This window comes from Equus quagga, chromosome 14, assembly GCF_021613505.1.
Source record: "Equus quagga isolate Etosha38 chromosome 14, UCLA_HA_Equagga_1.0, whole genome shotgun sequence".
NCBI lineage: Eukaryota > Metazoa > Chordata > Mammalia > Perissodactyla > Equidae > Equus > Equus quagga.
Window position 1 is genome coordinate 83,458,136 of NC_060280.1, and position 14,778 is coordinate 83,472,913.

At 38.4% G+C, this 14,778-nt stretch overlaps 1 pseudogene; it reads right to left on the bottom strand.

Moving 5' to 3' along the window:
- Nucleotides 1-5,468: 5,468 nt before the first annotated feature.
- Nucleotides 5,469-6,354, bottom strand: LOC124225627 (olfactory receptor 7A10-like; annotated as a pseudogene).
- Between the last annotated feature and the right edge of the window lie 8,424 nt (nt 6,355-14,778).

Sequence of the window (14,778 nt, forward strand, 5' to 3'; positions counted from 1 at the left end):
ATGTCTCATGAACTGTTGTTGCAAGCATGCATTTGGAAACACTTCTTGGTCTAGAACTTTTTCATCAATATGGAAACATAGTCAAATATGCCCCACCTTAAAAATAGGAAGATACCCTCACTTCACTTTAAATCACTCCACAGTTAACATCCTATTTCCCCACTCTCATTAATTAATAATATCAATGGGTTTATGTTCAACTTTTATTAGAAATGTTTTATGCCTCCCATTCCCTCTTCCAATTTGACATCCATTATTATCATATAATTAGCAACGCTGACCTTGCATTGCTGAGGTCAATGTTCACTTCTCTGTTTAGTACTATAAGAAATACACTAACTTATGAATCAAGCCAGCTGACAACCACAGTGACCTCGGTACCTGGGCTGCACTCTGCTGGCTCTCAGATGACCTCAGATAAATGTTCTAGACTTCTGTTCTCTCTGATCTTCTCCTGCAGTGTCTCTTGGGCTCACAGACTCACCTGGATGAGAACCTAGAGAGAAAGTTCTCTCTGTGGAAGTCCAAATTCCTCAAGAAAGGTTGATAATAGTGCCCCCACAAGACAGCTGGAAGGGGTCAAGAATTGATCCCTAAGTTGGACTTAGGACTCCAAAGGAAACAACAATATCCTGTCTAGTCCAAGGTTGCACAGGCTGGGGACTGCAGCAGACAAGATATTTACAGCTCACTATATCTTCTCATTAGGTATTTTTCATTGTTATTCCCACCTCTACATACACAATTTCCCTGTGGGGGACAGGTCTTGACAGAAAGGAAAATTTTCCTGTTGTTTCTGTTCCTAGGAGACCAGATTATAAACCAGGATAATTCTGTTTTTATTACTCATTCTCCAGGAACTGTTATGCTTCCAGAGCTTTAACCCTCAGCACCTCATCCAAACTCTGAGTAAGAGTTTTCTCCAAAGTCTAGGACTGAGGATTCTGTCTTGATTACATCCATTCAATCTTCCAAGCATTGGTTAATGGTGGCATATAACCCCTGATATCTCCAGAAAATTATTAGTCCCTTCTTTATAAAAAGGATAACTATGTTCATTTGATATAAAACCTGGGGCACTACACTCCCTGGTTTTCTGAACATTTGCCAAAGTACTTAGGAATCTCATATTTATATAACATATTTATATCACTAGTTAAGAACTATCATTTAGTCTCTCATTATAAAATAGTAACTATGAGACATATTTAGGTATTTTTAAGCACTGTAACCTAGCTTAATACTTTTTAGGGATAGTCTGATTTAACTTTTAGAATGCACTGCATTCCATATTGTAGAAATAGGGTTCAGCAGAATTTAATGTTCTGCTCAAAGTTATACACTGAGTACAGCATGGAGACTTGCTGGAAGCTGTCAGGATGCTTCCAGTTCTCAAACTCTGGGGCAGTGGTTCCCAAACAGAGATGACTTTGCCACTGGGGATATTTGGCAATGCCTGAAGGGATGCATCTCAACACCTATAATGCAAAGGACAGTGCCCAACACAAATAAATCTCCTGTCCCGAATGCCAACAGTGAGAAGGTGAGAAAATTTATTTTATACCAGCACTTCTCTAACATCCTTATTCCTACAAATTACCAAGGATTGTAGTTCAAATGTGAATTTTGATTCATGAGGTCTCCACTGGGCTCAGGGACAAGCTCCCACTTGGTGCTGATGCTGCAGGTCCTGGTCTGTGGATTACAGTTTCAGTAGCAAGGTGTGGTCCTGTGTTAGAGTCAGATGTAGGTAGTTTTAGGTCTTCTGGACCAAGGATCTTCTGTGTATGTAATTTTGAAAGAAAAGTTTTTCACTCACTCTATAGGTGGCGATAAACTCTGTATTCTATTTTTTATATATAAGGGCTCTCGAGCAATGTCAAATAGATTATATCTGAAAAAGACTTTGAAGTAGGCAGCATAAGGGCCTCAAAAGATGTCTACATCCTAATCCCAAGACCTTTTGAATATGTTAGTTTACAGAGCAAGCGGAATTCAACTAGCAGATGAAACAAGCTTGCCAGTCATTGATTTGATATAAGAAGGTAAGCCTGGATTATCCAGGTTGGGGTAATGTAATAACAATAGTCCGCTAAATGTGGAAGAGAGAGGAAAAGGAATTGGGGTCAGGAAGACATTTGAAAATGCTATGCAGCTAGGTTTGAAGAGGGAGGAAGGGCCATGAGACAAGGAATGCAGGTGGCCACTAGAAACTTGGATAGGATAGGGAATTCATTCTCTCCGGGAGCTGCCAGAAGGGTCACCATCTTGCAGACATGTTACTTTTAGCACAATTAGACCCATTTCAGGCTTCTGACTTTCTATAACTTTGAGATAGAAAATTGTTGGTTTTGATCCACTAGTGTGACAATCTGTTACAGCAGCACTAGGAATGTAGTAGAAACATTTGTTCAATCAAATATTGGTCATAGGAACTGAGTTTAAGCCTTTAGATTCATTCAGTGAGCTTCCCTTAGGTAAAGACATTTTGTGTTGAAATCCCACCTTATGTAGAAGAAGAAATTTAAAGTCAATTTGGAGACATTGGCCCCGTTACCTGGTACAGAGAGTTTCATATTGGATAAATGTATATGTGGTTCTGATGTTGAGGTCTTTGAGGATTTAAGATAGGAAAAGCAATTCAGTACTAAAATTAAGGACTCCCATTCTACTCTAAATATTTATGTCAAGATTTTCACATTCTTTCTATTTTATGTGAATTCAAATATTGATTATTTTCATTTCCCCTCCAACCTTCTCTCAGGTTTTCTTTCAATGTAATAGATGGGATTTACCTGTGTCTCTGTGTATGTGTGTGTACATATATGTGTGTGAGCATGTTCATATGAGAGAAAGATGTATACAAATGTACACATACTTCTAACCTTGAGCATTTTCTTTGGACTCAACAAGGTATTTCTACACATTTTATTTATTCCTCACAACATCTGTCTGAAGTTAGGCTTTATCATCCCACATTACCTTCAAAAATAAGGAAACTGAGGCTCAGAGTGATTGCAGTTTTAACAACATAACCAAAACTTAAAACTTATGGTAAAACTTATTGTACATCTTTTCAAATTATACATAATTGGAACCATGTAGTATATACTCCTAATTTTTGTATGTCTTTTAAGTTTTTAAAAATATATGCTTTACAAATGTGCAGCTTGTTTTATGTAATTACAATCCAATGAATTAGTGAAGAATAAAAATCTTTGGCTGTGCCTGGCTCAGGATAGGATCTAGAGCATATGTAGCTGAGTTGCACCTAAAGGCACTGGGAGATATCCCTTCTCACTAGGAAGGAAGCAAAGTGTCATATATGGATATAGGAACAGTGGAATTAAAATAAAGCAATTGGGGGCCATCCCAGTGGCCAAGCTCTTTAAGTTCATGTGCTCTGCTTTGGTGGCCCAGGGTTGACTGATTTGGATCCTGGGCATGGACCTACCCACTCTTCACCAAGCCATGTTGCAGAGGCACCACACATAGAAGAACTAGAATGACGTAGGACTAAGATACACATCTAGGTACTACGGCTTTGGGGAGAAAACAAAAGGAAGATTGGCAACAGATGTTAGCTCAGGGACAATCTTCCTCACCAAACAAAAAGCATACATTTAAAAAAATAAAGCAATTAATGTTCGATGAACACATTTTTTGCATTAACTAAAGACTAACTATATATAAAAGAGCAAAGTGACATAAACTGGTTCAAGACAGAAGAGCACTACAACTGCACACAGGATCATGGATGCACCTCAGAAACACACTATAAGGACTGACAGCTGACTGTAGGTTTGTGAGGAGATGATCAGAGCTCATATTGAGTCTCCATCATATAATCCCATTTGATAATAAATGCATTATATTAAGCCATTTGCTGGGGCCAGCCCCATGGTGTAGTGGTTAAAGTTCGGCATGCTCCACTTTGGTGGCCCAGGTTTGTGGGTTTTGGATCCTGGGTGTGGACATACACCACTTGTCAGCCATGCTATGACAGTGACCCACATACTAAAAATAGAGGAAGATGGCACAGATGTTAGCTCAGGGCTAATCTTCCTCAGCAAAAGGAAAATAAATAAACCATTTTCTTTTAGGATTACTTCTTATGCAACAACAGTTGACTGATACAATAATCAAGGTGAACAGAACTGAAGGAAATTACAAAAATCTGTTGCTTCTCATTCTAGGCATTTATCCTATTTGAATTTACCATTCATGATTAATCTGTTATTCAAGTTTATTTCATACAACTGTATTAAAAAGTGACTCCACTGAGCTTTCCTTATAGGGAACCAGGAGAGTTTGAAGGACATGCATGTTTGTGCAAAACTTGTGACTGTGAATCACAGGACTGGACAGGAATTTAAGTTCTCTACTGACCCATTCCTTGACTATATATATATATATATACATATATATATATGTAATGTATATATGACATATGACAATTAATATATTATATATTTTATTTTATATAGATGACATATATAATGGATGATATTGACATTGTTCATTCACTACTCCTTTAGTGGTGATGACAAGATTTAGAATGGGGGAGATATTTCATTTAGAGCGAGGGAAGGAATTATATTTGAAAATAGTAGAATCATATTCAAGCAGAATCAGGAGGATAATTCAATAGAAAACATAATTATGCCAAACAATCCTTTACTTCAATGATAAACCCCTTGACCCACGGACATGGATCTTACATACATCAATAAGTATGTATGTACCATAAGAAATAGTTTGCATAGTTATAAATGTATGACTTAAGTTTTTGCTTCACAATACTTAAAATCATCTGTGACTCTGTGGCTCTATTATGTTAAACTATTTATTGGAATTTGTGTTTCCATGCAGACTACACAACTGGAGACATTTATTTGATTATCAGTTTCACAAGTGACTAGGGTAGGCAATGTGGACACTGAGCTAAATAAGAAAACAGAACCCTAATGAGCAAATAACACCCAACAACCTGTTATAAAACACATTATATGTTAAAGTCTACATTTTTAAGAAGAGCAGCTATGGCAGTGATAAAGGAATTATGTACCACAAAGTGATAAACTGTGGCCTCATATTTTCCTTTCCTATGAAATTATGTAAATGGCCTTTGCTGCCAAATGTATTTTTTTTCTATAGGAGTAGTACAACTCATGATTATTCTTTTAGTGAAATGAAAGAAACATTACTCAGTATGGTACATTTCATTTCAGAAGAAATTATTCTTAAGATATCCATGTAGTCCCATGAGACAAATGGGAATTTCCAAATATTTCATCCAAGATTGAGAATCAACTTAGAAGAGTAGAAAAAGGACAAAAGAAAATTCAGTTAGATATCAGAGAGCAGAAAGGTTAACAAAGCAAGTTACATTGTATGGAGAAGTTGAAATCAAAGAAATGGAAGTAAATAAAAGGAGTAAACTCTACTCCCACAATCTGATCAAAGAATCACAATATCTGGCTCTCAGGCTTGCATCCTGCTATCATGTGCATCAGTACTAGGACAATTGGCCCTTTCACAATTTCCTTCTCAAAGAATGTTTTCAGAGTCCTCTTTATGTCCTTATTCCTCAGACTATAGATGAAGGGATTCAGCATGAGTGTGACCATGGTGTGCATCACTGAGTATACTGAACTTGACTGCCAGCTTTGGGTAGAAGCAGAGCTAAGGTACACTCATAGGACTGTACAATAATATTAGGAGACAACTGAGAAATGCACAGGTGGAAAATGCTTTATGTTTCCCCTGAGCTGATGTGATTCTACAAGTTGAGAAAACTGTTTTAGAATATCAGAAAAATATACCAGCCAAGGGACAACCACCCAGCAGCCTAACTCCAAAATGCATCACCATGTCATTAAGAAATGTGTCATAGCAAGCAAGTTGGACCACCTGATCGATTTCATAGAAGAAAAGGGGAATATGAAATCTGTAGAAGCACAGCTGCAACACTATTTTGCATTGTAACGAAGAATGCAAAACACTCATGATCGAGGATATCAGAACCAGCAGCTCACACAGTTGTTGGTTCATGAGGACTGTGCAGTGCAGAGTGTGACAGATGGCCAAAAATTGGTCACAGGTCCTCACAGACAGGATGTAGATGTCCAAGCCTGCAAAAAATAGGAGAAAGCACATCTGGGTGATGCAACCTGCACAGGTTACAACTTTGCTCTCTATCTGTATATTCATCAACATCTTCGGGGCACTGATAGAAATGAAACAGATTTCTACAAAAGGCAGGAGGAAGAAGTACATGGGTGTATGGAGGTGGGAGTCTGAGATGGTGGCTAGGATGATGAGCAGGTTTCCAAACAGAGTGATCAGGTACATGGAGAGGAAAAGCCCAAATATGAGGGGCTGCAGTTCTGGTTCCTTTGAAAATCCCAGATGAAGAAATTCTGAAACTCCTGTGAGGCTCCTTGGTTCCACGTGTTGGAGGTGACTACCGGGATATATAGAAATAAATGACTAATTTTCACACAAGCAAGCATTAGTCACCTAGCATAAATCCTACCATTTATTTTTTAGAGTCAATAATTTAATTTCAATACATGTATATAATATAGTCTCTTTTAGGACATCCCTATCACCATTTTTCTTTAGAAATTCCTTTTATACTCTCAATCTGTTCCTCAAGCATAATGTGTACTACCATTTAATTGAGAATATTTTCCATTCTTTTGAGGAATCTGTATGAGTGTTAATAATGTACCAGGCACTGAATAGGCAATGAGCAGAGTGCTGAAAAACAAGAGTCCTTACAATCCAATGATGGAGAAAGAACATAAGCAAATAAAAATAACCAAATAGCATGTCACGTGGTGACAGGAACCATGAAGAAAAAGAACACAGGTATGAAGGAGAGAGAGGATGGGGGTGTTATTTTTTTTATGGATGTTTAGGCAAGTGCTACAAAAAAAGTGACACTTGAACAGAGACCTCAAGGAAGATGGGATGGGAGATTGAGGTTATTTAGGGAAATGCATGCCCTTCAGGTTGAACCGCCATTGCAAAGGCCCTGTGGAAGGTGCTTGTTTCAGATAGTCAAGTCTTAAGAGGAAGCCAGTGTGTTGAGGGGAATGAACCAGAAGGAGAGACATGAGAGATGGTGTCAGAGAAAGTTGAGGAACGAAGTGGCCATCCTGCTATGGCTGAAATGTCAAGACACAGGGATTTCCTCACTCATGTTTTTGTAGGTCTTTTTTTCACTTTGTTATAATGGTGTCCCATGAAGTTAAATAGACACTCCCATTTAGTTAATTCTGTTGTTTGAGTTCTGGCCTCTAAATTATGAGTAACCTTGGAATATATGAGCCCAGATACCCCTGCTCTGAGAACTGCTCTAACTCCACAAGGAGCACACACCTACACATGCACACACACCGTGGCCCACCATGGTCTCTGAGGCTACTTACTACTGTGGCTTTCTCACCTCCAGACACACTAATTAGTCCAGTAGTGGATACACATCATGCTGGCTGGTTCATGCCAACTTTCCCCAAAGAATGTATAAATGATATGAGGAATTCCAGTTAGCAAGCTTTCTATGGATAAATAAACTTGGGGATCTCTATTGGCATGCTTATTTTCTGTGTTAAAGTTAAAGAAAAATAAACCGTCTCTTCAATAAAGACAGAAAGAGAAGAGAGAAATGAAAAGGACATGAGGAGGAGGAAATATTGAAAGCTCAGGAGCTCCCTGAGAGATTGTGAGGAAGTAAAAGCATCATTGGTTCTGGTAACAGCCCAACTCTCGTTATGTCCTCTGATGCCCAGCAAAAGTAATAAAAGAGCAAAAATAAACTTGTCCAAAAGACAAAAGTAGTCAGTGACATCTTTATGCTGTGAAACACATCACAAATTGAACACTCCAAGAGCAAAATTAGCAGAAGGTATAAACTAACATCTCACAAAATGAAACATACAGAGTACAACAAAAGTTGGCTTTTTAAATATCCGTCAGTGGAAGACTTGTGTTTCCTGTACCTATCCCACATTTACTTGACCAGTTGGGTTTTATATCATCCAATAGCATATGAAGCAGGTCTATTTCTTTCATTTCTTATGTAGCATCTTTGTTATTATTGGGCCCTAGCTTTTGCTTTCTATTTTGACAAAGCCAATGGGCACAGCCTAGTCCTGGTTCTAGTCTTTGTCCAACATGCAAACTCCTCCCCAGACCATACTCTATAAATCTTGCACACTCCATGACAATCCACCAACTTAACCTGAATAACTTTCTTCATATGAATTTACTTGAGGATATTATTTCATAAACATGTTTTTTTTTTATTGTACTCTGACTTTGCCAGTATAATGCAATTACCAGTGGAACAGGGATTTCACCTGTGTTATTCACCTTTGTTTTTCCCAAAGGTATGTGAATATATGTGCACTGATATAGAAAAAAAAAATAGAGAGTATGAGAAGTTATGAACTAAATATAATGGCAAAGAACATGAAACCAGTTAAATAGGGTGATTTCATACAACTGTATTAAAAAAAATTGAGTAGAGCATCAAAAACTAACTGAAAGATGATATATAATAGCAGTAAACAAAGAATATCAACATAGATTGATGAATTAGCATAGATCTTGATATAAGAAAATATAGCATTAAGTGTACCTAGAACTTTCTGGCACATAGCAGATGTTTCACTATTTGTTGAATGAATCAGGAATTAGGTCTCAGTAGATATAGACACTTAATATATGAGACGGTTGTATTTTAATTTAGCTGGTAAAGGCTGGGTTGTTGAATAAAAGCTTTCATAAAGGCTAAATATCTGGAAGAAAATTAAGAGGTTCTTTATCTCACACATCTTTAAAAAAAAATCAGGGTGATTAGAGGAGTGATGTCAGCATCATGGCAGAGTGAGCTGTTCCCCTGGACTCTCCCCCTTAAGATACAATGAAAAGGACATTCATTAACCAACAGTGGACATCCACACAACATAAAAGACATCTGAGATTTCCATGTAGCCATACATCTGAAGGTGGGGGTGATGGACCCCCCAGTAGGCAGTGGAAGGAGGTAAGTAGATATCCTCCCCCTCCCCAGTGGCAGTGATTGAGGGTGCGAGACCTCACATGGCAGCTGGCACATGACTCAGAGAGGAGAAGGGGGAAAAGGCAGCCCTCTATGGGAATGCTTTTGCTGTCAGACTTGTTTCCCAGACTGCAGGAACGCTCCACACCAAGGTGGTTAAGCCACTGCAGGGGTGCCCCTGCTAAGCTGAGCAGCCCAGGAGGACAGCCAGCGAGTACACAACAGAAGCATGGGTGGGAAAGAAGGCACCTCCTCCCCCGTCCCCATCCTGCCTGGTGCATCAGCTCAGCTAGTTGGCCAGGAAAGGGGAAGATGTCAGAGTGCCTGCACTGTATGTGTGAAGCAGTAGCTGCCAGACACAGACAGCTCTATTGGTACAACTTTCAACAGATGGGCACAACTGCCAGGGGTTGCAGCAGGCTCAGAAAACACAGCTCCTTCCCCTCCCCCCAGTGGTGGCAGGTGGAACCTGAGACCAGATACTACTAATATGTGCTGGCAAAGGTCCACTCCATCAAACAGCATGTAGAAATACATTTACACTCCTGACCAGAAGGAAAATGACAAGCGTCCAGAAACCAATCCTGAAGTCACAGAAACTTACAATCTAAATGACAGAGAATTCAAAATGGTTATCATAAAGGAACTCAATGACTTAAAAGAAAACTGACAAATACAGTTCAATGAAGTCAGGGATAAAATTTATGAGCAAAAGGAATTCTTCACAAAAGAGATTGAAACTAAAAACAAAATGGAAATGTTGGGAATGAATGAGATTTTAAAAATCTGGAATCCTTAAAAAACAGAGCTGATACTATGGAGGACAGAATTAGTAATTTAAGGATTTAAATATAGAAACACTGCATGTGGACAGAGAACTAAGACTAAAAAGAAATGAAGAAATTATCTGAGAAATATCCAACTAAATTAGGAAATGCAACATAAGGATTATAGGTATTCCAGAGAGACAAGAGAGGGAGAAAGTAGCAGAGAGCTTCTTCAAAGAAATAATAGCTGAGAACTTCCCAAATCTGGGGAAGAAGCTGGAATTGCAAGTAAATGGAGCTAATAGAACTCCTAATTACATCAATGTAAAAAGACCTTCTCCCAGGCATATATTTGTAAAACTGGCAAGTCAATGACAAAGAAAAAGTATTAAGGGCAGGAAGGCAGAAGAAAATAACCTACAAAGGAACCCATATCAGGCTTTCAGTGCATTTCTCAGCAGAAACCTTACAGGCTAGGAGAGAGTGGAATGATATATTCAAAATTCTGAAAGACAAAACCTTCTAGTCAACAACACTCTATCCAGCAATATGATCCTTCACATACGATGGAGAAATTAAAACTTTCCAAGATAAACAAAAGCTGAGGGAGTGCATCACCACAAGATTCTCCTACAAGAAATGATCAAGAAGGCCCTCAAACCTGAAAAAAAAAGAAAGGCTTTCCATACTGTTTTCAATAGTGACTGCATCAGTTTGCATTCCCATAAGCAGTATATGAAGGTTCACTTTTATCCACATCCTCTCCAACATTTATTTCTTATTTGTTAATTGTAGCCATTCTGACAGGTTTGAAGTGATATCTTATTGTAGTTTTGATTTGCGTTTCCCTGATAACTAGTGATTCATGTGCCTGTGGGCCACTTGTATTCCTTCTTTGGAAAAATGTTTGTTTATATCCTCTGCCCATTTTTGATTGGATAAATTCTTAGACTCATATAACATTCCAAACCTGAATCAAGAAGAAATAGAGAATATGAATAAACCAATCACAGGTAAAAAGGTTGAAACAGTAATAAAAAATCTCCCAAAAAATAAAAGTCCGGGAACAGATGGCTTCTCTGGAAAATCCTACCAAACTTTCAAAAGAATATTTAACACCTATCCTTCTCAAGATATTCCAAAAAATTGAAGAAGGCAGAACACTGCCTAACACCTTCTACAAGGCCAACATCACCCTGATACTAAAGCCAGAGAAGGACAACAAAAAGAAGGAAAATTACAGGCCAATATTGCTGATGGACATCAATGCGAAAATTCTCAACAAAATATTGTCAAACCTAAAACAGTGATACAGTAAAAGGATCATACACTATGATCAAGGGGGATCTATTCCAGGGATGCAGGGATGGTTCAGCATCTGCAAATCAATCAATGTAACACATCACATTAACAAAATGAGGAATAAAAATCACATAATCATCTCAATAGATACAGAGAAAGCACTGACGAGAACCAACACCGATTTATGATAAAAACTCTCAATAAAATGGGTATAGACTGAAAGTACCTCAACATGACAAAGGCATTATATGACAAACCCACAGACAACATCATACTCGATGAAAAACTGAAAGCCATACCTCTGAGAACAGGAACAAGACAAGGGTGCCCACTCTCACCACTCTTACTCAACATAGTACTGGAGGTTTGGGCCAGAGCAATTAGGCAAGAAAAATAAATAAAAGGAATCCAAACTGGAAAGGAAGAAGGTAGCTGTCTGTAGATGACAGGAGCCTATATAGAGAAAACCCTAAAGAATCCATCAGAAAACTACTATAAATAATAAAAAAAACTACAGCAAATTTCAGGACAGAAAATCAGCCTAGCAAAAATTAGTTGCATTCCTACTAATAACGAACTAGCAGAAAGAGAAGTCAAGAATACAGTCCTATTTATAATCACAACAAAAAGGCTTCAAATGCAATAACTTTAGAATCAGAAAAACAAGTTTTGAATCTACAATCTACCACATATTAGCTGTTTGAACTTGGAGAGACAACAGGTGCATTCTGAATGTTAGCATCCTCACTCAAATAGTGGGGAGAGTAATTTCCATCCTCCTAAGGTGATAGACACTAGTAGTCAAAATGTGTAAAAAGCTTAGCATAGTTCTCATTACTAAATGAATGGGTATCACTGGTCATGAGTTTTTGCTGATATGTTGCTGTTGCTTTTATCCTCTCAAATCTTTCCATTGTTTCTCACCTCTTGGTAATAAAATAATTTGAAAGTAAAGCTCATTAGCATCATTTTGAGTATTTTTTTTTTTGAGGGAGATTAGCCCTGACCTAACTACTGCCAGTCCTCCTCTTTTTGCTGAGGAAGAGTGGCCCTGAGATAACTTCCACGCCCATCTTCCTCTACTTTACACATGGGGCACCTACCCAGCATGGCTTCTGCCAAGTGATGCCATGTCTGCACCTGGGATCTGAACCTGCGAACCCCAGGCCGCTGAGCAGCAGAACGTGCAAACTTAACCACTGCACCATCGGGCCAGCCCCTCATTCTGCATGTTAAATACAATTTTTTTAATTTGAAGACAACGTCAGAGATGATACTATCAAATGTATATCTCAAGAACTGCTGTTGCAAAGAAATATCTTTCTCCATGGGTCTGTGTCTTTCTAATAAACACAGAACATTCTCAAATTCACCGAAACTTATAAAGTTAAAAAATGTTCTTGGTTCACCACACATGCCTCCACACCTAATAATCTATTTTTCTACCTCTCTTACCTGCAAAACTCCTCAGATGTATTCTAACTGTATTGGAACCACTTTCTCCCTCCCATTCCCTCCTCAGTCACATTGAAATAGACTTCCATTCCCATTCCCTAATTGTCAACAATGATCCTTGTATTCCTGAGTCAAACAGATATTCCTCTTTTTAACATATTGAATAAATTAATAATAAATTAATTAGCCTGCAAAGCAGATAAACATGACAGACTCTTGGATAGACTGGTTAGGCTCTCAGGTGATCTCAGGTAAATGTTCTCCACTTCCACTCTCTCTGAACCTTTCCTGAGGTACTTACTGGGCTCTCAGTGTCACATGGATGGAGTTTCTGAGAGGAAGACCTCCACGTGCAAGTCCAAATTCACCCTTGGATGGTTGATGATGGAGACTGAAGCTCTGTTTCCAGACTGGACAGCAGAAAAGAGCAAAACATTGGTTCCCCAGCCAGACTCAGGAATCTAAGAGCAACAGCCATGCTCTCTCTTGCTCAAGGTTGTGCACGCTGAGGGACTGCAGCAGAGGAGATATTTACAGCTCCCTATGTCTGCTCACTAGGTGCTGTTTCCATCATTACTCCCACCTCTGAGTGCATCATTTCCCTGTGAGACCATGGTGTGGAAAGAAAGAAAGTTTTTCCTGCTGATACTCTGCTCCCAGGAGACCGGGTGAGAAGTCAGGTGTATCCAGTTGGCATTCCTTCTTCTCATGAACTCACCTGTCTTCCAGAGGCCTAACTTACTTGTGCCTTATTCTTATTTTGAGTTATTTTTTTCCAAAACTGCCATTGAAGAACCTGTCTTGACTAAGTCCTATGGACCTCCAAAGTATTGACCTGTGGCAGGGAACAGGTCCTGATGTCTCCAGAAAATTTCTATTCGCCTCTTGAACAAGGGACAGAGGTGTGTTATAACCACGGGTATTATAATCCTTGGCTTCATGATGCTTGTGACAAATGAATTAGGAGATTCACGCTTGTAACTCTAATTAAGAGCTGTCATTTATTTCTTCTTTTTAAAAAGTTTTGTTAATTATAAGATATATTTATATCTTCTTATGCAGTATGAGGTAAGCTTAGAATCTTATATGAATTGTCTCATTTTTTTTTGAAATTTCAGTTGTACATTATTATTTATCAGTCATATTATAGGCACAACACTTCACCCTTTGTGCCCGCCCCCCAGCCCCCCTTTCCCCCAGTAACCACTAATCTGTTCTCTTTGTCCACATGTTTGTTTATCTTCCACATGTAAGTGGAGTCATACAGACTGTTTCCTGCATCTGGCTTATTTTGCTTAACATAATACCCTCAGGGTCCATCCATGTTGTTGTGAATGGCATGATTTTATCCTTTTTTATGGCTGAGTAGTATTCCATTATATATCTTCTTTATCCAGTTATCAGTCGATGGGCACTTATGTTGCTTCCATGTCTTGGCTTTGTGAATAATGCTGCAATGAACATAGGGGTGCGTGGGTCTCTTTTGAATTGCTGATTGCAAGTTCTTTGGATAGATATCCAGTAGTGGTATTTGGGTCATATGGTATTTCTATTTGTTTTTTGTAGGCAAAGGCATGTTTTCATTAGCATATTGAAATAGGGAGTTAAGAAACATTTGGGATCATAACGTTTTACAGAGACAGTAAAAATAAAATAGGTTATTATCCACAGAGATTCTCTGATTCTAAATATTAGGTAAGCAGAAATACTACCTGCTGTTGCAAATTCCATGACACACTATCAGTTAATAAAAATAGGACAAGCAATATAAAGTAATATACTTTTGGGAAAATGGTGCTCCACTTCCACGAGGAAATTACATTTGCCTTTTTTATTGTCTTTCTAAGATATTTTGATACAATAAAGCTATGCTAATAAAATTCACTGGTCACTTTCTATGATGGTTAATAGTACTGCATTTAACTACAGAGAAAGGACAAACTCAGCAAAATGGTAGGATCTTGTAACTTAAGCAGGGAAAAATTTGAACTTTAACTGGATTTGGTGTTTTTTTAAATTAAAGTTATGAAAGTTAACATCCTTGTGAAATTACAGTTGTACATCATTATTAGTCATGTTGTAGGTACACCACTTCACCTCTAGTGCCCTCCCCCCACCCCCCTTTCCCCTGGCAACCACCGATCAGTTCTCTTTGTCCACTTGTTAACTACCACCTATGAG